Here is a 26,856-nt window from a genome sequence, read left to right as displayed (position 1 = left end):
AAAAAGGTACATTTCGATGTGGAAGATGCCCACAATGTACATTTATATCCAACATAGACAACTTAATACTACCCACTATTCCATATACTATAAAAGGGAAACAGTATTGTACTTGTTACACCAGCGGAGTAGTATATTTGGTTTATTGTACTTCATGTTGGTGTTACTATGTGGGCAAGACAGGAAGACATTTACGTCAAAGAATTTATGAACACACGTATGACATCAACAAGAAAAAGGACACTAATGCCCTTTTTCGTCACACCTTAACATGTAAGGAGGCTAATTTCAAGTTCTGGGTATTGGAAAAAGTACCTAGAAACAACAGAGGGGGAGATTGGGAAAACCAGGTTAGTTATAAGGAACTTATTTGGCAACTAAGGCTGGATTCAAATATACCCCCTGGCTTGAATGACCATGTATCATTGATACCAGCTTTAAAATTAAAAGCAAATAAAACTAAAAGAAAAATGTATAACCACAAGAAATGACTCTTACACTAAGTTTTATAGTGTTGTTTATTCTATTTTCCAGTGTGACTCTATATTACAACCATTATATTATAGTACATTATTATAATAATAGGTTATGATGTTATGATTATTTATTGCATATTACATATTATATATTATGATATTACACAACTTTACACTATATATTTATATTACACATTACTGATTTATATAATTTGATTATTTCAAAATAAGATTACAATATAATTTTGATTTTTGAACACAATTTTAATCTTGAATATTCATGTTTTTAAGTTGAACTATCTTAGCTAGTGATATTAATTAATTATCATTTGTGATTTTGAATTTATTTGAACTGTTATGAATATTTAGTGGACTTCAGTTATTTATTTTTAATATACAAAATATATACACACATTTCATAATAGATACAAGCTGAAAGTAGATATTAATGTTTTTATATCTGCTTTTTCATATACATGTTTCTTTACATGGTTTTATTGTGTTTTATATGGGTCCAATGTTGTTTTTATTTAAACACTATTTTATTATTAATATACATTATTATTATTTAATATTACATATTAACTGAACAACCAAAAGTTTTTCAAGTATGGACCTTTAAATTTATATATCTTGTTTTAATTAATTAATTATTCAATTAACTTTTTATATATATATATATATATATATATATATATATATATATATATATATATATATATATATATATATATATATATATATATATGGGCTGTTTTTTTATGGCAGTGTTATTCTGAGGAAGTTTCCGTATGTTTGGAAATGAAAGCGCTTAATGGAATCACTGCACTTTGTTAATAAACTTGGTGTTTGTACTTACGGATTGAAGAGTCTAATTTGACATTGTAATTTACTGCTACGCTGGTGGGATCGCCTTCATTGGATTCTGTACAGACGGGGAATACAGTTTTTTTACTAGTTTCTTTTTTCTCCGTTTCACCATCGTGTTTGTATTTACCAAGCCCTAAGAATATGACAATGGGCAGTTTCTTCCCAGCGCTTTCTAATCATAATGCACATTCCAGGAAGTCCAACGTGAAAGCGGACAAGTTGAGCAGAGCAATCCTAACGCCTCACGAGTGGTCTCTCAATTACAATGTAGCAGAAATGATTTTCCAGACTTGGGTATAGCCTTGCTGCAGTCTCTTTGCCACTCCCATGAATGCCAAGTGCAGCAACTACTTTACCCTAGTTCCCCCTCCGGGGGAGACATTGGCCTTTGGGACTTCTATATGCCTTTCCACCGTTTCCTCTCATACCCAGAGTAATTCAGAAAGCTCAAAGCTCGGGAAGCAGGATAATTCTCATTGCCCCTTACTGGCCTCACCAAGTTTGGTTCCATTTCCTGTGGCCCCACCTTCAGGAGAAGCCTTGGATTCTGGACCCAGTGCCAGATCTGTTGACTCATATGTCAGGGGAGCTTCATCCATCTCTCCACACCCTAAAACTGACAGCTTGGCTGATCCACTTCCCAGTTTAGTCAGGCTTCACAATTTCACTCCCACTGTTAGACATATCTTAATGTCCTCCCATAAAGCTTCCACTAGAAAGCTTTATTCTAGTAAATGGAAGAGGTTTTCCCGGTGGGCTCAAGATAAGAACATTGATCCTTTCTCTGCACCTATTCACTCTATTTTGGAATTCTTGGAGGAACTTTTTCAACAAGGCTCAGCTGCAGCAGCCATCAGAGTTCAACTTGCTGCAATTTCAGATTTTCATATTGGTGATACTTCTTCAAACTTAACGTCACATAAGTTGTGTAGAGCCTTCTTAAAAGGTGCTCCCTTATTAAGACCTCCCTTCAAGGAACCCCTTTCTTCCTGGGATCTAAATTTTGTCTTGTCTCATCTCATTTTGCCTCCCTTTGAGCCTTCTTCATCTTCAGACCTCAACTTCCTTTCTTGGAAGACCTTGTTTCTAGTGGCTATAACTTCTGCCAGAAGGGTATCAGAACTGCAAGCTCTTTCTATTAAACCACCATATTTGATTTTTCATAAGGTAGGGTATCCTTACGTACTAACCCTTCCTTTTTACCAAACGTTCTGTCTCCAAACAATATAAATCAATCCATAGAACTTCCAGTATTCTTTCCTCAACACAGCAACAAGGCAGAGTACAATTTACACCAACTGGACATGCACAGACAACTTAGATTCTATTTGCATAGAACCAAAGACTTCAGAAAATCTGACCAAATATTTATATTCTTTTCCGGTGCAAAAAAAGGATCCTCAGTTTCAAAAACTACTCTAATTGGCTTTCGAATTGTATTACATTTATTTATAAATCGTATCACAAGGAATTACCTTTCAAAGTAAAGGCTCATTCCACTACAGCATTGGCTATGTCATCTGCTTTTCAAGCCAGAATCCCCATAGATAATATTTGTGCAGCAGTGACTTGGTCTACTCCACATACATTTATTACTCAAAGTGGATTTGGCCTCCAGGGACAGGGCACCTTTTGGTTCCATGGTGATTAAAGGCGTACTCTCGTGAGCCACCCAGGAAAAAGGTGCTAGGGATGCTGTCCCATCATTGTAAGAATGAAGCCGAGATAGGACATCATAACATAAAGAAGTTAAGTATTCACCATAACGTTTCATGTTTGTTGTCCATCTCATCGTTCATTCTTACGAACCCTTCCTCCTTTCAAAGACTTCTTGTGGACCTGGTAGATTTTCACTACCTCATGGGGCTTTTTGTCTCAGCTTGTTTCTCCTTCCAGTACATTTGGTATGGACCTAGACACTTGTTCATATGTATATGTTTGTACACACACACACATATATATATATATATATATATATATATATATATATATATATATATATATATATATATAGTATAATGTTCAGTATTAGCAGCAAACAAGATCTGGGGAATTACACCACTGCATTGTGGGATACCTTATTGCCACAAGCCAAGTTTGAGTTCTTAAGCTAAGTATTCGGCCGAGTCGGAGCCGAGGATCGGCTCCGAACCCATCATTGTAAGAATGAACGGCAAGATGGACAACAAACATGGAACATTATGGTGAGTACATAACTTATTTTTCTCCTTTCCTTTGGCCTCATCTGCTTCGGAAACCATGGAGTCTGGACCCAGCTCCAGATCTGCTGTCTCATCTGGAGGGCATGGTTCATCTGAATCTCCAACATCTCAAGCTCACTGTGCGGCTTCTCCAATTCCCATGATTGCCAGGCATCCTTCCCTTTTTTCCTCTGTCCAACAAATTATTGTGGCTGATCACAAACCTTGAACTAGGAAACTGTGTCAAAGTAAATGGGAAAAATTTGCTAACTGGGCCCTCAACAATGGACTAGACCCTTATATGACTCCTATTCATAAGGCTTTGGATCTTTTTGCTATCTTTTACTAATCTGGTTACTCTGCATCAACAATTAAAATTCACCTAGTGGCAATTTTGAACTTTCATATGGGAATCCTAATGTTAAGACCTCCATTTAAAGAACCCATTTCTCCTTGGGATCTAGCTTTAGTCCTTCAGGCCCTTACTATGACTTTGTTTGAATCATCAGCGACTTGTGACAAAGTATTTGCCTTGGAAAACTTTATTTTTGGTGGCTATCACATCTGCCAGAAGAGTGTCTGAGCTTCAGGGCTTGTCCTGCAAACCTCCCTACTTAATATTTCACAAGGATAGGATTGCCCTTAGGACCAATCCAACATTTTTACCAAAGGTTATTTCAGAATCTAACATTAATCAGACTCTTCAATTGCCAGTTTTCTTCCCTAATTTTTCCAGTAAAGAGGAATACTGCCTTCACTTACTAGATGTCCACAGACAATTATGTTTTTATCTTCACAGAAAGAAGGATTTTAGGAAATCTGACCAATTATGTGTTGCATTTTCCTCTCTCTTCTTAGGTAATCCAATTTCAAAGGTTACCTTGGCTAAATGGCTTAGACTGTATTACTTTCATCTGTCATTCTAGAGGGCTTCAACTGCCACACCCAGTTAAAGCCCATTCAACGAGAGTGGTGGCAACTTCTGCACTTTTTCCTGCCAGAGCATCTTTGGATGATATTTGTGCAGCAGCCACTTGGTCTTCTCCTCATACCTTTATAACTCATTACAAACTGGATCAAGTCTCGAGGGGATGGGCATCATTCAGCTCGATGGTGCTTAGAAATATTCTTCCGTCAGACCTCCCAAGATTAAAGTCGCTGGGGACTCTGTCAAGGATTGAGTGAAAATTTACATCAGCTAAAGAATTTATGTCTTACCATAACGTTCCATCTGTGTTGTCAATCTTCACTAATCCTTGGCATCCCCACCCTCCTTCCCCCAATGTGAGACTCTTGGTGGACTGAATTTTTTTTTTCCATAGCTAGCTTCATATTTAGGACACATATCTGGTCTCTGATTTAAGAGGTCTATTATTTTGACTATAATTCCTGCTTCTCTGTCTGTCACCTTGTTGGGCAAACTCGTTCGGAGGTAATTCTGAGAGGAGAGTCTGGCTTGAGAGTTTGGAAGGCGCGAGCTGGAGTAAATGGCTGAATTAGTTCTGAGGCTCGAAACCAAGTCCACTGTCAAGGATTAGTGAAGATCGACAACACAGATGGAACATTATGGCAAGACATAACTTCTTTTTTCTTCTCTCTTTTCTCCTTCTGGATTCACATTTTCTTCCAGTACCTCAGGACAGTCTCTGCCTCCTGGGGCTTTTCAGTTAAGTGTGTGCATCCATACAACACCTTTATGCCCTACATCTGTGTAGGGAATGTATGTGTTATGTACGTCACCTGTAAATACTAAAAGCTTTGGTACACTGGCCAGACGTTTGACTATCCTTGGCAGGAGATCCCTTACATTAGGAATACTACAATAGTGAAGAGAAGAACATCTACTCTTATGGTAAGATTTTTCACAACTGTACTTTCTCTGCATTACCCTTTGGACTATCCAGTGATCCAAGTGTATTTACAGAGTATCAAGCTCTAGTGATAGCCTACTGCAAACTGCAAGGTAGTTACAGTTTTCCAAATTTAGACTTCATCTTTGCATAGTTTTTTCAACCTGTCAGGAATCTCTCACTTGAGTGAGAGATCTTCTGTAGAGATTGGAGTTCCAGGAGAACATACAAAAGTCTTGTTTCTTTCTTGCAAAATAGTTTTTTCTAGTATGTCTCCTGGATACCTCAGTTCAAAGACAGATTTTTCCACAGAAAAAGTTGATCTGTATCTAGATCAATTCCTGGGTTTTTCCACACAGACTTTTGTGTCATCTTGGGAATTTCTCAGGATTCTGGGTCTCAGGTCATTAATGATTCCCCTGGCAAGACACCACATCAAAAATTCAGTGGTACAAAAAAACTCTATATGGTCCCAACATCAACATCCCCTGACTTTCCAGACCAAAGTTTTGGGGGTTGTGAAAAGGGAGACTTTACTTGGCAGAGAGACCACTTTTATCAGAATCTAGGTCTCCCATTTTCCCTTCCAGCTCCAGTGCAGTCTGTAACAGATGCCTCAGACTTTGCTTGGGAGCAATGTCTTTTGGGATAAAAATGCCAGTTCACTGCAACAGAAAAGACAGATCACAACACATAAATGTGAAAGAGATGCTGACACATATATATTCTGTCAACCATTTATGGACTCCATGTATGTTACAAGTGTCTACAGACTACACCATAGTTATGTGGGTAAATAAACAAATTAGGGGAAATCAGATCTTACCCTTTGTGGAGACTAGTCATCGTAGCCAGGGATATAGCTTTTCATCATTACTGTACAGGCATTTTGCATACATTCAAAACAAAATTTTGTGTCAGACAAACTAAGCAGGACCGGGACAGACCCTTGTGAATGGAAAATAAATCAGGGCTTTTTTCAGGAATTGATCCAGCTATGGGGAACACCTCAGGTAGATCTTTTTCCCACGTCACAACAATCAGCTTTCAAAATTCTTCTCCAGATCTTCATGCAAGAAGTCCTGGAAAACAGATGCATTCTCTTTTCCATGGAAATGTTCCTGTGTGCTTTTAAACCCTTTTCACTGATATTTAGGATCATTGTGGTGATCAATAAGGACTCTCCAAAGACTTTGCAAGACAGCTCCACAGTGATTAACAGCTTAAGTTCAGCTCTCCCAGTGTGAAGAAAAGAAACTGAAAGACAAGGGCTAGGATCTGTCATGTTTAGTAAATTCAGTACCTGTATTAGTAAAGATGCAAACCTACCAGCAGAAAGTTGATCCTGACAAAACTGTAGCAGAAAGGCAAAGTAATAAAAGCTGGAGACACTAGAGTGTTTGTTGAAAGTGATTATTTACTGTACACCTGGCAGAGAGAGAAACAAATTTATTCCAGCAATCAGGGAATGTTGAGAGGTAGGTGTGAGATTCAAACTTCTGTATCCAGCTGTCTTCTGAATATTTTTTTCCTGGAGGATCAAAGTCATTTCTTGATGCAGAACAGGCTTAGGAGGAAATACAGAAGTTTGTCTAACAAGTGAGCCATTAAGCAGAAGGTGGACTCTGCTTCTCATTCTGCTGGTAATAAAGCACACAAAGGGACTTTTGTACCGATGCAAAGGAAAATGCTTGAAAGATAGAGAACAAACACAAGAGTTGACTGGAAGAAACAGGAGTACCTTGGAACTGATAGAGAACCTGGAGTTGGGAGATGAACAGAAAGAAGACAAGTAACACAGAAATTAATGAATAAATGTGAGACTACGGGTCTATATTATAGTATCGAAGTTTTTAAACTTCGAATGCTATGATATCGACCCATTTTTGTCAAAAACTCAAAATAGCGAAGCCACAAAACTTCGAAATCTTACCTAGGGTAAGATTTTGGTTGTCCGTTCCATGACTTCGCTATTTACTCTCCTGTGGTGGGAAGGTTACGGACCGGGGTAAGTTAAGTATGCGAACGGAAGTTACAGACCGGGTTAAGGTAAGTGTATAAACGGATTGGGGTAAGATGAGTGTGCGATAGTTAGGGACTTTAGGGTTAGGAAGCGGGTAAGATGAGTGTGCGGTAGTTAGGGACTTTAGGGTTAGGGAGCGGGTAAGGTGAGTGTGTGGTAGTTAGGGACTTTAGGGTTAGGGAGCGGGTAAGGTGAGTGTGTGGTAGTTAGGGACTTTAGGGTTAGGGAGCGGGTAAGGTGAGTGTGCGGTAGTTAGGGACTTTAGGGTTAGGGGGCAGGTAAGGTGAGTGTGCGGTAGTTAGGGACTTTAGGGTTAGAGTTGGGTTAAGGTGAGTGGATAGGTAGTAGTGTAGGGTTAGAATTAGGGTTTTGTTAAGTGTATGTGTGTGGTTTATTTATTTTGGTGTGCTTGTGTTGTGTGTTTGTGTTTCAGAACAGCAATTTTTTTCCCTGGGGAAAAAATTTGCTGTTCTTTATGTTCGATATTTTGTGGTTTAGATATTTTAGGTACGATGAAATAGCGTTCACTATTTAAATTGTACAATAGAGTAATATAAATGCGAGACTACAATGCATCAGTCACATTTGTGAAATATGGCTGTAAAAGACAAACGGTAAAGAGTGGACCTTTGTTAACTTTGTTAAACTTGTGTAGAACTGAAATACATTTGCCTCACTTCATGTCATTACTGTTTGGAAGGAAACGTTAACTAAGTAAAACAATTTCTGTTCTCAACAGTATTGCTATGAAACTTTTCATGATATAAATGCATGTGTTACTGTAAAGCATTTTATGGTTGTCCTGGTATGTGATAAGGATACTAAGGTAAATGAATGCACTTTTCTTCTCTTTCCTTTTTTTATTATTAAGAAATATAGGCATTACAATGGAAAAACGACTATACAAAAACACGTTTAAATTAATAGGCTGCAGTCATGGGTTGTTGAGGTGGGAGATGGAGTGCAAAAGTACACAGATCATAATCTATGTTGAGTTGATATGTGTTTTCTTACTTTTGCATATGTGAATGTCTGGATTAAGATCTTTGGCTTAATCTCTTAACAAATTTTAAATGGAAACAAGTTAATAAGAGAACACCAAATACAGTGACACGTTTTCCTTTAGCAATGAATGTTTCAGCTTGTGTTCAGAAACCTGGAGATGAGGACTGCATTTTTTCTTAAGTTTTCATGGAGACAAGCTCATAATAGGGCAATAAAAAGAAAGAACGCTGGTTTCTTCAAAGCTAGAAATTAATGATCAGATGTCGTCCTTTTCATTCTTCCTGAACAATTGGGTTGTGGATCCTATCATCAAATCTGCCGCATACATTAGACTTCAGATCCAACTCTCAGGCTCCTCCATCTACACTTAACACCCTAGTCCTTCCTCAATACCCCAGATCTCATTTGCCACCATTATGCTCGGAAATAGGGTCCTTGTCTTGAGCATTTATTGTAATTGTTTCATAAGTAAATTTATCTTTATTTACTTAAAAATTTCTTCTTTCTAGTTAACACCTCCCTCCTAGCTTTTGGAGTTCTTCTGAACATCAGACTTCTTACTATTTATATTATAGTTAGTATTTCCCTTTTTTACCATAGTTGGTATTTCTCTTTCATACCCTTTTCATCAGGGTAATTTTCCTTCTTCCTTTCTAAAAAAAACGTCTTTCTTTCCTTTATTCACTTTTAGTAGGTCCTTTTTCACTGAAGGCCTGTTGATACAGATTTCCCTGTCATGGCTGATAGGACTCAAAAAATGTATTTCTTGTGGGCATAAAATCCCTAACTTGGATATATATTGTCTTGGAGCTGCACATCTGGAGACTATTTATTTATTTGTTCTAGGTTCAACTCTAGGGTGTTAGCTGACAGATGCAGCAAACTTAATTTGAAAGGTCTCATCCCTCCTCTATTAACATCTTCTTCAGGGGCTGAAACTCCCAGCAAAACTTCAAAATCTGCTCCTTTGGGGCACAGAAAGAGGTCTCTACCAAAGTCCCCTAGAACTTTGTCAGAACTGCCTAAAGAAATTTCACAACCATCAGATCTGACTTCCTCTGACCCGAAGGTTTGTTCTATGGATCCAAAATAGTTGGATCATAAAGTTTCAGATCTGATTATAATTTCAGCCAGTCTAGGACCCCAAGCCTTCAGATCTCAAACCTGGTACTTCGCATGGTCAAAGAACTTGTTCTCCAGAATTCATCCTGGATATGATCTCCTACTCTGCATTCTCTCTTCATGCAAACTCCCAAAAAGCATTCCAGGCCCCAGTCCACCACATCCACCAGAAGTCCTTCAGAAGCAGATGTGGATAGGATGATGCAAAAATTGCTCAGATCCAGATGGGGGTCATTCCAGCTCTATCACTTATTAGACCCTGAGTATTCCAACCACTACTCACATAATACTGTCTCCTTCTCTAATCTGTCCTTTGGTTTTAGAGCCCCAGGAACTGACAGCTCCGAGAGGTCTGGAGTCAGATCTGAAGAGAATCACTTATTTGACTCCCACTGCATCCCTGACCAGTTCTGTACCTATACCTTCAGATCAGAACTGGTGCTGGAATCAAAGCATTAGTGTCAGATCAGTGAGGCTGGAATCTACTTTAATGTTACTGGATCCATCCCTGCCACTTGGAGCCTCAGTGCTGGACAGTTCAGGTCCAGTTCCCTCCACCAGGCATGGATCTGGTAGGATATGGGATCTACCAGTACTGGCAGTCTTGGCTCCAATGCAGGTGGCCATGGCTTCTCTGGGTCCATCTGCTTTTGAGGTCATAGAAAGGACCTTTTCTCTTTCCAGATATCCAATATCTCATCACTTGGATCCATTCCCAATTCCCTCTTTATTTCAGAGGTCTGAGTCCATCAGGCCTATTCCACAGGGACAGCCCATTCCAACTAGCTTCCAGTCAGTTCCCATAGAGAAACTCCCCCTCTCTTCTGATACCTTCTCTAAACATCCCCCAGAGGAGATCCATCGGAAGAGAATGTGCAAGAGGAGGCACACCAGATTCCTCACTGGAATCTCTCCCTGAGGATACTGATTTTGAGGAAGGAGAAGGATCTCCCAGATTACCACAGGATGACATCCCCTTTGGAGATATATTAGAGATCCTTTGGCAGAAAGGTGGCCAGTCTTCTGATAACCCCTCTGCAGAGGAATCTGTATTTTTGGAAGATTTTGGCTCTGGCCCATCTGTCTACCCTCAGCAGATGAGCTCATTAATTTAGTTTCCTGCCTGGCATGGAAGGAGCCAGATACTGTTGAGCTATACCGAGATGACCTGACAAATTCCTAGCTCCCCCTAAGGATAGAACCCACTAGAGCAAAGGAGTCCCAGTAAATGCTGTGGTGGTGGCGGCAGCAGCAGCCACTAATAAAGAGCTAGCAAAACAGAGCTCATCTGTCCTCCAGGCAGTGTGTCTAGGGTGCTGGACAGATTTGGAAACCATGCCTTTGCCTCAGTGATATTTGCCTTGAGGTTTCTTAACTACCTGGCACATTTCACGAGACTACAAAAAGATTTGACAAAAGGACTATCAAATTCTCAGAGTCCATGTCTGCAGAAGATTTCAAAAGAATATCTTCTGAGCTGGCTACGCTTTTGTTAATTTCTAACGTGCCCATGAGGTTGATCTCTCATGCAGCTGAAGGCACCTGACAGGCTGCTGGTTCAGGCATTGCCATAAGGAGACATGCCTGGATGTAGCTATGTGACTTTGCAGAGCCTTTCAAGGAGTCTTTCATCAATGCATCCATTGATGGAACATCTCTAGTTGGTCCATCTGTGCAAGAGACCCTTACCAACAGCAAACAAGAGGAAAAGACCCTGTCTGCAGTGGGAATCAAGTTTTCTACTCCTTAACAAACCTTCTATAGAAATCAGACAGGTGGTAAGAAAATGTGGTCCTGCAAATCTTGGGGATCTTTCCATGATCTGCATGGGGACAACTCCTCCAGAGGCAGGGGAAGCAGTTCTAATGGTAAACATCACCCCAGAGGCAGAGGAGGCTCATTCATTTCCAGGTCTAAACGAAACCTTGTATCATCAAATGTATTTTGAAATTATTAGCACTGAATAGGTAGAATAAATATTTAGAACAATATTTTAAGCTACATCCAAAACTGTATTTATACATTATTTATTACTGTTTTTTCTGTAGATTATATGAATTAATTATTTATTAATTTTCCCATACTAGATAATACTACATTTGGGTAATTTAGTAAAATATTTCATAGGTAGGCTAGTATTTTAGACTAGTATGATTTTATTATTATTATTACTATTGTGACCATCAGTTTAATTTGTATTTAAAGTATATATACATCAGCTTTATACATTATACGTATGTTTGTAGAGTGGTAATGAAATCAAGTATTCTAAAGTTTTAATTTCAAAATTCAGTACAATATTTATATAAAACTTGGGTATTGCTCTTTTAAGCATTGTTTGAGAGTTAATTAACTTTTGTATTTAAATCTTAATTGATTTCCTCATACTGTTTTGTCTGAAGAAGGCTTGGTAGTGACCGAGCCAAAAGCGCTAACAATAAAACAGTTTTCTTATTAACTGCAGTCTGCTCTGATCGTTTCCAGCCCCATCTTGGGTGCTTTCACTACTTCCTCTTTGATTCCTCCTCCGACTCTTCCTTTGAGTTCGGAGCCAGAGATTGTAGGGGTCGGGACCGTCGGAACATCGGAGCCGATACCACTCCTTTCGGCTGCCTCATCGGCTCCGATATCTTCCTTGGTTCCATCCTTGGAGGGATCCGGGTGCTGGGACTCTCTTGTCGGTTCCGAGGGGGCAAGTGGCATCGGACCCTTGTCTGACCCCGTTCTCCCTCTTGGAGCTTCGGCGCAGGTAGGTTCGGCCCCGACATCGGCCTCGGAGCCATCCCTCTCAGTGCCGGGAGGAGTCCTTGTCTCTTCGGAGTGGGGACCCCCTTCCCTGCCTGATAGGGGCACCTTTGAGGTCATGAGGAGTGTGCTGGCCCCTGTGCCTGCTCCACGGTCGGCTCCTTCGGCTCCTCCCTCTATGGTGCCTGCTACAGTCTCTACCCGCTCTTCCGATCCTGAGCGTGGAGAACCGATGCTACAGGTAGCCCCATTGGGTGTATCCTCCTCTTCCGAGGCCTCCCCTGATCCTTCAGGGGAGCCTCCTCGAAAGAGAAAATGCAAGAGGAAGCATGTAGACTCCCCTGAGTCAGTCACATTGGACACTGACTTGAATGACTCAGAAGGGGCCCCAAGGTCTTCCTCTGAGGATGTCTCATTTTCTGACATCCTGGAGATTCTTAAGCAGAGGGGAAAGTGGTCTGCCCTTAACCCTTCTGAGGACGAGTCGGTGTACCTGGATGCGTTCGGTTCTCGCCCTTCCACTTCCTGGGTGTCTCCGCCTTTCAACCCACTCCTGGATGTGGTGGCTCAAAAGGCATGGACGGCTCCAGATACTATGGAACCAACTAACCGGAGGCCTACAAAATTTATCACAGCCCCTTCTGACAAGCAGTTTCTAACTAAGGGCGTCCCTGTTGATGCCATGGTGGTGGTGGCGGCCACTAAAAAGGAGTTGGCTGACCCTTCAGTACCTGTCCATCCTCCTAATAAGGAATCTAGGACTATGGACAGGTAAGGCAAGCGGATGTTTTCCTCAGCGACCTTTGCTATGCGGTCGCTGAATTATTTGTGCCATTTCAACCGTCTCCAGAGAGACCTTCTCAAGGAACTGGGTGATACCTTACAGGACCCATCAGCTGCGGGGTCTCAGGAAAAGATCAACTCCTAGCTGGGGACCCTAAACTCTATTGTCAACTCCTCCATGCGGCTCATTTCCTATGCAGCCGATGGAGCGAGTAGGGCTGCAGGCACGGGCGTTGCTCTATGGAGACACGCCTGGATGCGGCTTTGCAATTTTGCTGACCCCTTCAAGGCATCCTTCACTAACACCCCCTTTGATGGTTCTGCCTTGTTTGGACCTCAAGTGAAGGATACACTGACCAGGTGCGAGCAGGAAGGCAAGACTCTCTCTGCCGTAGGAGTCCATTTTGCTACCCCTTCTAGACCATACCCTAAGGGTCAGAAAGGTGGGAAAATGTGGTTCTGCAAACCTCAGGGAGTACTGCCTGACGCACGTAGTGAGCTTCCCTCCAGAGGCAGAGGAGGAAACAATAATAGACGCCGCCTGAGGGGCAGGGGGGTCCGCAGAATCAGGGTAGCACAGAATCCTTCTCTGACAAACCCTTTCAGCACCCCTGAGGAGCTGCCCGACTGTCCACCTTCGGAGGCAGTCAGGGGAAGACTATCACTGTACCCAGAAGCCTGGCATTCCCTCATGCAAGACATTTGGGTACGGTCGATCATATCTGAGGGTTACAAAATTCCCTTTATTCATACCCCACAACTGCCAAAAGGGCCCCTTCCAGATGTTCCACCCGGTCTGAGGGATCAAGCAGCACTAGAAATTTCAAAGCTGCTAGAAAAAAAGAGCCATCCAGCCAGTCCCAGCAGACCAGCAAGGATCCAGAGTCTACTCCAAGTTCTTTTTGGTACCAAAAAAGACAGGGGACTGGAGACCTAATTTGGATCTCAGCAGGCTGAACAAGTCTGTTCAAAGAACGAAATTCTGGATGGTCACACTTCAGTCCATTCTACCCTTCCTGGGTCAGGACAATTGGATGTGCTCTATAGACCTGCAGGATGCATACTATCATATCAAAATGAACAGGCGCTCCAGGAGGTTTCTCCGCTTCCGGCTGGGAGCCAGTCACTACCAATTCAGAGCCCTGCCCTTTGGCCTCACCACAGCCCCCAGGGTGTTTACCAAATGCATGGCAGTGGTTGCGGCACACCTGAGACGAAAAGGATTCCAGGTGTTTCCATACTTAGAAGACTGGCTCCTTACTGCCACCACCAAGCATCAGCTACTCCATTACAGAGATTATGCCCCCCAAATTTGCAACGAGCTAGGTATCTCTATAAACTCCGAAAAGTCTGCCTTGTCAATCTATTACCTTCATAGGCGCTGTTTTAAACACTGTGGAACTGTCAGCAAAACTGCCTGTACAAAGGATTTCAGACATTCGCGATCATGTTCAAATCCTACTACAAGAGAGCAGAGTCCAGGCCAGATTCATACTAAAAACCCTAGGTCTCATGGCAGCAGCAATCACATTACTCCCCCTAGCTCGCTTTCACATGCGGATCCTGCAATGGATGCTGTTTTCCCAGTGGTCCTTTCAACAGCTTCCAATGTCACACAGCATTCTAATCACTCAGTCATGCAAAAGGCACCTTTCGTGGTGAATGGTCTCCCCTCAGGTTCTTCAGGGCAGACTCTTTGTCCTTCCTCCTCCTGTGGCTACTGTGACAATGGATGCCTCCCTGATCGGGTGGGGGGGGGGCATTTTCAGGGCAGGACAGTCCAGGGCACATGGCAACCTTTCGAAAGCCACCTGCACATAAATGTCTTGGAAATGAGAGTGGTACTTTTAGCATTGCAGGCCCTTCAAGACTCTCTACCTACCGGGACTATTGCAATTCAGACAGACAATATGTCTGTAGTGTGGTACATCAACAAGCAGGGCGGAACCAGGTCCTACCCCCTATGTCGAGAAGCACTCAGACTGTGGCAGTGTGCGATCTCTTCTCAACGGTTTCTGGTAGCAACGCATATCCCTGGGAAGTCCAACGTCATAGCGGACAGGCTGAGCAGAGCCATTCTCATGCCCCACGAGTGGTCTCTCAACCAGCTAGTAGCGGAAAAAATCTTCAGGAGGTGGGGTCAGCCTTGCTGCGATCTTTTTGCAACCCCTCAAAACAGCAAGTGCCCAGACTTCTTCACCCTCTTCCCTCTCCCAGGTCTTCCCCCCAGAGACGCTCTAGTCCACGATTGGCCCTGGGGTCTTCCGTATGCTTTCCCCCCTTTCCCTTAATTTCTCAGCTAATCCAGAAAGCAACTGTTTTGAGATCCAGAATGATCCTGGTTGCCCCTTACTGGACTAAACAAATTTGGTTTCCGTTCCTGCAACGTCATCTACTAGATCAACCCTGGCATCTGGACCCAGCGCCAGATCTTCTGAGACATCAGTCAGGCAGGCTGCATCAATCTCTCCAATCTCTCAACCTCACAGCTTGGTTGCTCCACTTCCAACCCTAGCCAGGCTTCCCTCAATCTCTCATTCAGTTCGTGACATCATCCTCGCTTCGCACAAGTCTACTACCAGAAAGACTTATGCTAGCAAACAAAAGCGTTTTTCTGTTTGGGCAGGAGAGAAACAAGCTGACCCATTTACAGCCCCTGTCCATACAGTTTTAGAGTTTTTGGCAGAACTTTTTCAAATGGGATCTTCTTCAGCCACCATCAGAGTTCAGTTGGCAGCTATTGCGAATTTTCATGTTGGATTGTCAGAGACCAGCATTATGTCACACAAACTTTGTAAAGCCTTTCTAAAAGGAACCCTCTTACTTAGGCCCCCGGTAAAAGATCCTCCCCCACCATGGGACCTAAATTTGGTGCTGTCATCTTTAATTCTCCCTCCCTTTGAGCCTGTGGCTTCCTGTTCGTTAAAGTTGCTCTCTTGGAAAACTCTGTTTTTAGTAGCCATCACTTCAGTGAGAAGGTATCGGAACTTCAAGCCCTTTGTGTTCGTCCTCCTTACCTTGTTTTTCACAAAGATAGAGTGTCACTTAGGACTAATCCGTCCTTTTTACCCAAAGTACTCTCTGAAAAAAATCTGAATCAGACCATTGATCTTCCTGTTTTCTTCCCACTTTATACCAATAGGTCTGAACGGATGTTACATTGTCTAGACGTTCACCGTCAATTACGCTTCTATCTGGATAGAACCAAGCAGACGAGGAAATCAGAACAGCTCTTCCTGTCTTACATGGAAGGTAAACAAGGCCTGCCAGTTTCCAAAGTAACCTTATCCAGGTGGTTGACCTCTGTAATCATGTTGATTTACCAATTGAGGCATAAAGAGCTCCCTATTAAGCCCAGAGCTCATTCAACCAGAGCATTAGCTTCTTCAGTAGCCTTTCAGGCAAGATTGCCGATGGATTCCATTTGTGCAGCAGCCACATGGGCCTCTCCTCATACCTTCATTTCTCATTACAAGCTGGACATGACCTCTAGAAGTAAGGCTGATTTTGGTTCCACTGTACTCAAGAGTTTGTTCCACTGAGCCACCTAGGACTAAGGTGCTAGGGATGCTGTCCCATCCAGCAAGAATGAAGGCGAGATTGACAACTTAACATTGAGAAGTTATGTACTTACCATAACGTTCCATGTTAGTTGTCTTCTTCTTGCCTTCTTTCTTGCATCCCGCCCTCCATCCCCCTAGCCTGGCAAGACCGAGAGTATCTTCTGAGATGTGTTATCATGAGAGTTATCTCCTTAGCTACCTCTTTCTTTTTCTTGGTAACTCTTATAAGTCCATAGTGTTAGCTACCAAACGAGATCTGGGTATATCACGCCTAGCATTATGAGACATAGGATAGCCTCGAGCCGGTAAAAATAGCTCTCGAGCTTTAGTAATAGGCCGAGTCAGAGCCAAGGATCGGCTCCGAACCCATCCAGCAAGAAAGAAGGTGAGAAGAAGACAACTAACATGGAACGTTATGGTAAGTACATAACTTCTCATTCTTTGACAACCCATATCCTTTCTAGTCAAGCTTACAGTGATCTGCAAACACCACATCCATTGGTGGATCCAGTCGGAAGACATTTATTTACGTAAACCTTTTGTTTTGCTGCCCCATTGGCCACTGTGACTAAGGATGCCATCCAGTTGGAGTGGGGGGGGGGCATTACTTGGGAAGAATGGTCCAAGGCATGTGGTCCCTCAAAGAGACCAATTTGCATATTAATGCACTGGAGATGAGAGCAGTCTTATTACTGTTGCAGGCATTCCGAGATACTCTTCCTGTAGGGACTGTTGTGATTCAGACCAACAACATGTCTGTAGTCTGGTACACCAGGAAACAAGTGGGAGCCTGGTCTTACCTTTTCTGCTGAACGGTTATGATACTGTGGCTGTGGGCAATCTTCACCAACTGCTTTCTAGTTGCAATGCACATGCTGGGAAAAACCAACATACTAGCAGACAAATAAAGCAGGTCCATTCCGGTGCCTCATGAGTGGTTTCTCAAGTGATCAGTGGCAGAGGAAATTTCCTGTTGTTGGGGCCAACTTCACTGTGACCTCTTTGCATTCCCCTACAACAACAAGTGCATCAGGTACTTTGCTCTGATCTCCCCTCAGGGACAGTCACCGAGAGATATCTAGTCCACATTTGGCCATCTATTCTGCTTTATGCTTATCCTCCACTTCCTCTGATCCCCAAACTTCTACTGAAAACTATCTGGTTGAAGAGCTCAGTCATCCTCATTGCCCCTTACTGGCCTTGGCAGATGTGATTCGTTTGGTCTCATCTTTGTTATCCTCCCTGGATACTGGACCCAACTCCAGATCTCCTCTCATACCCCTCATGGATGCGTCATCCCAATATTCTAGCCCTCAAACTAACCGCATGGTTTCTCCAGGTCTGGTAATTGCCAGACAGCCCAAGCTTTATTCACTAATATGTACTATTTTATTACCTCCTCACAAAGATTCTACCAAGAAAATTTGAGAGAGCAAAGGGAAGAGATTTTCCCTTTGGGCATTGAATAATAATGTTGACCTAATTTCTGTCACAGTTTCTGCTGCTCTTGAATTTCTAGCTGTTCTTTTTAAAGGAGCTATTTTTCTAAGATTAAACTGCAGTTGGCAGACATTTCAGATTTTCATATAGGAGATTGATTTTTTTTGGCTTCTTCCAAATTATGGAAAGCTTTTCTGAAAGGCATTTTTCTCCTTAGACCTCAAATAAAGGATCATTCACCTTCCTATGAACTGGATTGTGGTGCTTCAGGGTTTGACTCAAAAAACCTTTGAACATTCAACAAAAATGATCTAAAATTCTTGTCATGGAGAACAGCCTTTCTAGTAGCCATCACTTCTGCAAAATAATTTTTGAAATCAAAAACATCCTATGTTATTTTCAATAAAGACAGGGTTACCTTGCGAACAACCGCCCCCCCTTTTTTTTACCGAAAGTGGCTTCTGAATCTAACATTAACAAATAAATTAATTTACTAATTTTCTTTCTAAATTTTTCAAACAAAGGAGAATACATTCTACATTTCATTGATGTGCACAGACAATTAAGTTTTTATCTTCACAGAATGAAACAAATTAAAAAATAAGATCAACTATTTGTGTCCTTCTCATCAAATCAACTGGATTATGCAAATTCTAAAGTTACATTGGCTAAATGGATTACTGATTGCATTTTTTGGACCTATTCTCAGCAAGGCATTTCTCTACCAAGACCACTCAACTAGATCCATGTACACTACATCTGCTTTTTGGTCAAGAAATGTTATTGATAACCTTTGTGCAGCAGCAACATGGTCCAATGTTCATATCTTTATTACTCATTACAGGTGGGATCTAATATCCAGAAGCAGAGCTACTTTTGGCTTAGTGGTTCTCCAGAATATTCTTCCATGAGGGCCACCCAAGATTAATGTAGCTGGGGACTCTGTCCCATTCATTGAGGAAGAATAAAAAGGACAACATCAGATTTAAAAGTTATGTACTTGCCATAACTAGGAATCTGTGTTGTACATTTTCATTCTTCCTCAGATTCCCTCCCATCCATCCCCCTTCCTAAAATCTTCTGGAGGAACCTGTTGGACTAATTATTGGAAGTTACAGCTCCACGTTTGAGCCCTATCCTTTCAGCTATCCCTTTATTTATTCAATTTAGGGGAATTTTATGGCAACAAACTAAATCTGAGCTACTGAGGTTGGACAAGAGCATTATGGGTAGAAGGAGGAGCTAAAGAATTGGATCCAAAGTCGAAAGTATGTGATAGATTTAGATCTGAGGATTGGATCCATAACCTACTTGTTGAGGAAGAATAAAAATGGAAGACACAGATGCCTACTTATCAGTACATAACTTTTAGTTTTTTTGAAGCACTCAAGTTGTTTTTTACATTTGAGAGGGGAATAAAGATTAAAAAAACACCAATTCGTTTAAGTAGAAGTAAGGCAATAAGGTGGGAGGTTTGCATAATGGTTAAGGTGTTTACCTTACAAACACAAGGTGCAGGGTTTGATTCTCACATGGGGTAGTTAGCTAGGCTTAAAATGGCCCACAAGGGTAGTTAGCCTAGTATGAACCTATTAACCTATAAGGTGCAACTCAACATGGATAACCTCAATTTTAGGTTAATTAAGGCCTGTGTCTGACCTGTCAATTGGGGACATTTGTTCCTATTAGTAGGATTTATTACACTTTTTTTATTTAAAGATATATATTTTTTAGTTTTAGTACATAGTTTTTTTGAGAGTTTTCATTAAAACAGAAAGTCTTGTAAAATGTGACATAGTTTCCATTGTTAATGATAAGAAAAAAACTGTAAAAAGGATTAACCTGCCAAGAGTTTGTGGGTGCATGTATTACAAAACCTGGACAAAAATGTAAAAAGATGACACATGTAGTAGATGGGAATGACTTATCGGAATAGCAACACATTCCACATTACGGATTGTGAATGGTCTCACAGGTATTAAAAAGAAAAAAATGTTCATATTAAGAAATGCAAAGTACAAATAGCAATACTGCAGGAAACACGTTTTGAAATAACTGAGTATGTGAATTTGATAAAAAATGTCAGGATAAATATTCAGCAAAATATCAGGGACAACGGAAATGAGACGTACTTATATTAATTGCAGGAAGAGCTCCAATAGAGATAGAAGAAGGAAAAAAAGGCAATAATGACATATTTGTGGTAGCAAGGGATGAAGATTTTGCTAGCATGTAGTCTATATTCCAGCTAAAACTGCAATTATGGAGCTGAAAAATAGTTTTGGAGAAATAATCAGCTTCCACAGAGAATATTATTTATAGTTGGGGACTAGAATTTGATTTACAACAAGGATTTATCTGGGGGTTCTAGAAGGGAGAATATAACAGAAGAGAGTAGATGCCTGAAGCAGTGTATTGTTCCCCAAGATACAATAACTGGGCTAGATTAAACAAAAATTATATTTCACAGGAATTTGTACATTTAATTGAGAACGTTGACACAAATGCAATAACTATTGCAGATTATGCACCAATAATTGCTAAAATAAAATGCATGGTAATGAAATAAAAATGAGACACAAGTGCTTTCCCACCTACTTGTTAGAAACAGAGGAATTTAAGGAATGGCTATTGAAACTTATTTAGGAGTTATTAGAGAAGACAAAGTACTTCAGAAGTTATTGCCAGTGAGCCAGATAAAATGAAAGTGAAGTTTAGAGAAGTTGACAAAGGTTTCTGTATTACAGAATAAAGGGAAATTCACAGAACAAAAACAGGTGCAATTCCAGAGTGATAAAGAGAAAATTGGGGAGTACCTGGATAATATGCAAGAGTTTAGACATATTACTGGTAAGCAACTGTTTTTTGATACCACCACCAGAGCACAAAAACTTTTTGGTACAATGTCATAGGCAACAGAAAGTAGAAAGGGTTGTTGCCAAACTTAGAGAGCCTATAATAAGAAAAGTAACCAGATATCCTGTAGAGCTATTAGAGATATTTTAGAAAAAAAATTTGTATAAAGCAGAAAAATAGGGGGAAATCAAGAGACAGCACACATGGAAATGTTTATGGAAGACTTAAATATGCCAGGGTTATAGGTAGTTGAGGTTTAACAATTAAGACAGGAGGAGATGAGATAAAATTGTGATGTTTAATCAATCATTAGGAAGAATAGATGGTACTTCAGTGAAACTTTGGAAGCTAGGATGGAAGAAAGTAATAAAGATCTGGAAGGTTTTGTTTAACAGTATTTTAAAAAGAGGGGACACACCAATATCCTGGAAAAACTGTGATGGATACAATATCTAAAGATGGTAAAGATCCATCAGAACCAGCTTCATATACGCCCATTTTAATTTAAAACCACAATTATGAGGTGTTTGTCTATAATGGCTAAAAGAACAGCAAAGGTGTTGCCAACATTGATAGGTATGGATCAGTGTGGTTCTGTGGAGGGGCAGCAAACATTTGACAACAGAACAATGATGATCCAGAGGGGAGCAGAATGAATGAAAATACCACTGTTGTTAGTGGGTCTTGATATAGAGAAAGCATTTGATAAGGAGGCATTTTATGAGTAGGGCAATGAAAACATTTGCATTTCCTGATACTATATAAAGGTTAATTGGTATATATGAGGGATCAGAGGCAAAAATAAAAGTGGAAAGATTCCTCTCTGATAAGTTGTGCCTGAACAGAGGAATCAGGCAGGGGTGACCTCTTTCCTGTTTGCTATTTATGTTAGAACCACTGGCAAATAAAATAAGGAACTCAGAAATTCAGTGATATAACTGATATGGTACTCAATAAAAGTTAGTTTTATTTACAGAAGATACTATTTTGTACCTGATAGAACATGAAAAGGATATCTCAGTGTTGTGGAACATTCTGACACAGTTCTGTTTTTTTTTTTCAGGCTATAAAATGAATGAAAATAAAATAAAGGTATGCACTCACACATGAATTGGTTCAGCAATACCCATATTTATGAGGACACGATTAAATGAAGTATCTAGTAGTACAAGTTAAAAAGGATTCTGCTATGGCAGTTCAGGATATGTGGGAAGAGAGTAAACAAATGTAACACTAAAACTGAGAAAATAATAGCTGTGTTATATGGATAGCAAAATACAAGCAGTGAAAATGTTTTAGTTCCTTTCGTTTTATACATAGGTCAGGCATATTTGTATCAACCAGATGAGAAGTTGTGGAAAGCAATTAAAAAAGAGTTGAAGGATTTTATCTGTGAGGGGAAGGAGCAAGAGTCAAAATGGGATAAATTGATCCTTCTAATAGAGCAAGGAGATTTAGGATTATCTGATTTGAAGGAATATTTTAGAGCTAAACAGTAAAGGCTCCTATACATAACACAAGCAGAAACAGCCACAATTCAAAGTGGAAAAGGATGATGATAAAGGAGGGGGGTAATTCGAGAAATAATTGTGGGATTCTGGATGCCTATCCTTAAGGAGAACAATAATAGTCATACAGAATATTATAAAGTAGTAGAAGGTATACCAAGAACTAAGGTACCGCAGGAATCAATAAAGGAGATTCTGCCAATATGGCTAACTGTAATTAAGGTTACAGAGAATATGCAAGAGGGGGCTCAAATTTACTGGAGGAACCTGGCCCAAGGTATTGGAAACAAATAATTAGACAGGGAAAGGTAACAGAATAGGAAGAGGCCAAGAAAATATTTGGACTACAGGCTAGATATTGCCTTCCTTATCAGGGATTGCTATCACAGTACAGGCAAAGAGAAAAGGATGCATAATGCTAAACGAAAGACCTTCACTGTTTGAGTTTTATTGAATCTAGAGTAGAAGCTGCTGTTAAAAAATGGATAATTAGTAGAACACAAAGTAGTGCATGATAACTGCAGGAATAAACCAGAGGAGACTGAGAAGAGAGATGAAAACTTCACAAATAAATAATTGGAGGTTGTGTATCGCCCCCAAATATCCAACAAAATTTACAAGATGTAGGAAGTGTTTGCACTGGTACTTTTTTACCCCAAGCAGACTCCAAATAATTTTTCCTCAGGTAGATGGCAAATAGTGGTAGTATAATACAGAAGAAAGGTACCTGGGAGCAAATGTTCTCAGAGTGTAATGAGTTGGCTGAGTTTAAAAATTTCCTACAGAGTACTCTGTCAGGAATACTTAGCAAGCAATGAAGTCAATTATTTTTTGAGCTGGGATGCAGGATCTCAGCTTGGACATAGTAAGGCCTTGTTCAGTTTAATTCTGGTGACTGCCCAAAGAGAAATCACTAGAAAATGGAAACCAAAGTCTTAAAGTATTCAGTACTGTAAAAGTAATGAAAGAACAGGAAATGAGATCTTTAAAAAAGAGTAGGAGTGAATTACATAGAAAAAAATGAAACTGTGGGAATACATGCAAAAAATGTTTTAGGGAGGACTGAGGTTTAAGAGAAGATGAACTGAATAATGTATGTAATGTTGGTTTGATTATATTGCATGGAACAATACATGGGATGTATGATGTTTGTGAATGTGAACCTGTTAACATTTATTTAAAAGTAATCAAACCAAAATAAGTCTGCCTATATCACAAGTCTCCAAAGACTTTGTGGTGATTTACTTCTGGTCCAGGCAATAATTGTTCTTCCTTGCACTGGAAATGGCCAAGGAGAATTACTACAGTTTCCTCACAGTACCAACTTGCACAGGATAAGGGGTGTTTGAAAAAGCCCAACCCCAAACAACTGCAACTCTGGATGATAGTAACTTATTACCTTTTTGGTACCTATTTTCTGAGGGTATGCAGCAAGTACTAAAGGAGAAAGAAAACTTGCTAATAGAAAGCCATTTATGGAAAATATTTTCTGGTTGGTGCTAAGACAAGAACCAGTACCCTTTTGGGTCTACTATCTGTCTGGTTATACACTACTTACACGAGTTATCTGTTCTGTCTTAATTCTCCATCAAGGTTCATTTGTCTGCCATTTCAGCATATCTGTCACGTTTTTAAAAGGGGTGTGGCATAACAAGCCTCCTGGAAAACAGGTGGTTCCTCTTTAGGATCTTTTTTATCAAATATATTTTTATTGAAAACTTGTCTGGTATAAAAACAAAACAAAAAGAATAACAAGACAATTACATGTGGTACAGTTGATGTTACATTGTACATTCATAAACATGTAATGATAGTTATTGCCCATTATGCTAATAACATTCATATTTTGTAGAAAACCATAGTATTATCACACTGATATAATTAAATAATAAGTTTGGCTAAAAGTTTTTCATATGGCATATTTATTATTACAAGCTGTTTATATGTACATATAATTTTAGATTTAGGTACAAGGTTGCAATATGTGTATATGACTTTAAAAGTCTGACAGAGAGAATTGTGGCGCCAAAATTCAAATAAAGGGAGTGGTTGTTCAGTGTTTCAGTGTCCTGAGGAAGCCCACATTGAAGTGGGTGAAAGCGCTTAACATAACACTGTTTTATCATCAGATGTTTTTACGTTTGTACGGCTAACGTGTTTGGAATAAATCCTATTTTATTTTAAGAGGAGGCTGGTGCACTTATTGGTGATATGTGGTTGTGTATATTCCAGGAGGAAACTACATTTGTTGTATTCAGTTGTCTTTTTTCCATGGATATCACCAGTGACAAGACGCCTCCATCTAGCGACAAGGAATTGGATGATATTTCCAAACTACAAGCAGAGGTTACCTCATTGAAAGGGGAGGGTGGTCGGATTTTGGAACTTTTACTAGACTTTACACAAACAGGAGTAAAGTCAGTTTCTGGTACTGTCAGAGGAAATGTTGTTCCACTAACCGCTTTTTCCGGTAGCGGTAATGACAATGAAAATGCCAACACTAATAACTGTCAGGGTTCTGTACTGGGAGGTATGGAACCAGATATGCAGATAAACAACTCACTGTCTAATTTTCTACAAGGTGGGACTAATGGCAGTTTTAGTATTCCTAAAGGGCAAGGCACTGGGCTGAGATACAGCCCGATTGATTTGGACAATGCTTTTGTGGGAATCGATCAACTTGACAGAAACAAAGTGAGTGATTCTGACATCACTTTTAACTTCTCTCTTTATGAGGTAGACAAAGAAGCAATTCGTACCAGTGCTAGACCTAAAAAATTCCCACCCCAAAAGACTCATTCCAATGCGGTGGGGAAAAGTAACACAATAAATAAAGACGCTGGTACATTATTATATTCAACTCACAACCACATCGATGGAAATGGGAATAAAGACAAGGACAATTATTTAAATACATTTTTATCTAACAACTGCAACCTTGATAAAGTGAATGGTAGAGGGGAAAGTTCCGTAAATTCCAAGTTGGAAAATACGGGAACCCTGAAGGACATGATATACACGTTGGGTAAGAAACTAATTTCTATAAATGGACTCAAAGTGGACAATGCTTATTTGCAGAAATGTTTGGACTCAAAAATTGTCCCGATGGGCCTGAGATTTTTTTAAGATGCCTATGGGAATTGAGATTAATGATATCATTATTAATGAGTTCAATCAAGTGTTTAATGAGTGTGGTTTTAGTTATATGAAGCTTATTATTAAATTTAATTATGAAAAACTCAGTAAGTTGGTACAAGAAGTTGAAATGTTAAATAACAAAATAGTTAATGATTTACTGTTCTCTGAATGGGAGAGGTTATACAAGAAACAATATCATATAGCAGAACAAAAGATGCTATATATTAATGAAAGGAAACAAAAAAAGATTTTTAGAGATACTGAACATTATAAGAAAGGACAAGCATACAAATGGACATTTGAAAGTAACACAGAAAAGATTAGTAATAGAGTTTATAATGAACAACACTTTGAGAATTACACACAAAGTAACAAGTACAATCAGGAACATGATTCACATTTTCATTGGGTCAGAGATAGATCAAAGGCAACTTATGGGAACAGGAACCCAACAAGCAGGAATCAGTCACAGTACTACAAAAAAAAAAAAAAAAAAACAGAAGAACTGGGGAAAAGGCAAGAGAAGGAATTAAGTGAGAATCTAAAAGAAAATCAAAAAAATAATAACTTTGCAGTAGAAGGGTACACTTTCAGTTACAACAACTTTAACATCTTTAATTACTCTAGTACTCAAATCCAGTTGGCACATTTTAAATTACTAGCAAAAGGAATGAAATTCATTCCCACCCCCACTTTTGACTTGGTGGATTGTCTATGTGAAATAAAGAAGTTTGTGAGGAAGATCAATTTGTCTATTCTATTTAAGGATAGTCAGAAAATAGGAAGTAATGATACCGTAGAATCTCAAATAAAGAAAAAAAGTACCTTTGTTCCTCCCAACCATCCACATGTGGACCACTATGAGAAATTTGTGATGCATGAGATCTACCAGCTTCATAATAGGAGCAAAATAGGACTTGAAAACTAACGCTCTTTATTTGAAGAATCACGTTTTCGCTACCGCTGTGCGGAAGCTTCCTCAGACAAATAACAAATTTGTGTTAAAAAGCATCACATTTTATAACGATGTACCATGATGTCACTTCCTATAAAATTTTAACAACAAAATAACATAGTAAAATTAGGAAGGAATTTTTACTAGATGTCACTCCATAGTGCTTGACATATATTACATATCTACAATTTCTTTATAGATGTATATTGTAGTTACTAAATCTTATATTAATAGTGATGCAAATGTTCTCACATTAATCGGAACATAAAGATAAACTCATTAAACACTCTTAAATAAGTAGTGATATTATATTTAAAAATA

This window comes from Protopterus annectens, chromosome 1.part1 (assembly GCF_019279795.1).
Source record: "Protopterus annectens isolate FY-2018-M chromosome 1.part1, PAN1.0, whole genome shotgun sequence".
Taxonomy (NCBI): domain Eukaryota; kingdom Metazoa; phylum Chordata; order Ceratodontiformes; family Protopteridae; genus Protopterus; species Protopterus annectens.
This window is presented reverse-complemented; position numbering follows the sequence as displayed.